We start from the raw sequence: 833 nt of genomic DNA on the forward strand, positions 1-833 counted from the left end.
TTTAATTGCCTTTTAGGCTAGGCTGGCGATAATCCTCAAGCTCCTCCCTACCAGCCCTAACACACACACACACACACACACAAGCGCATACGCAAACAAACACACGCATGCACACACACACACACACACACACATGCTCGCGCGCTCCTCCCTGCCAACCCAGATAGCATATTTGTGGGCAGCTGTATATTAAATCATCATAAATATATATGGGTGGTTATCTGTTAGGCCTTTTGTGATGATGGTTGTGACAGGGGACTCGTGAGTTAGGCCTAAACCCCAGCCAGAACCCCAGGATTGGGATGGGTAGACATGGCCAAATGGAACCCTATTACCTATATAAGGAATAGGTATGCATCCATGTTCTGGACCAGAATGCAATGTGCAACTCATAGGAAGAATTAAACATTCAGGGAGGAGTTGTTTTTCAGGCAAATCATGTTTACAGCAGTGACACAACTGCATGTGTTTGTCATTGGCATGGGTGGCGCAGTGGTCTAAGGCACTGCATCGCAGTGCTAGCTGTGCCGCTAGAGATCCTGGTTTGAATCCAGGCTCTGTCGTAGCCGGCCGCAACCGGGAGACCCATGGGGCGGCGCACAATTGGCCCAGCGTCGTCTAGGGTAGGGGAGGGAATGGCCGGCAGGGATGTAGCTCAGTTGGTAGAGCATGGCGTTTGCAACGCCAGGGTTGTGGGTTCGATTCCCACGGGGGGCCAGTATGAAAAATACAAAAATTATGTATTCACTCACTAACTGTAAGTCGCTCTGGATAAGAGCGTCTGCTAAATGACGTAAATGTGGGTGATCCTTGAATTCATCTGCTTCTCCCGC

The sequence above is a fragment of the Coregonus lavaretus genome, assembly GCF_964263955.1.
Source record: "Coregonus lavaretus genome assembly, chromosome: 9".
NCBI lineage: Eukaryota > Metazoa > Chordata > Actinopteri > Salmoniformes > Salmonidae > Coregonus > Coregonus lavaretus.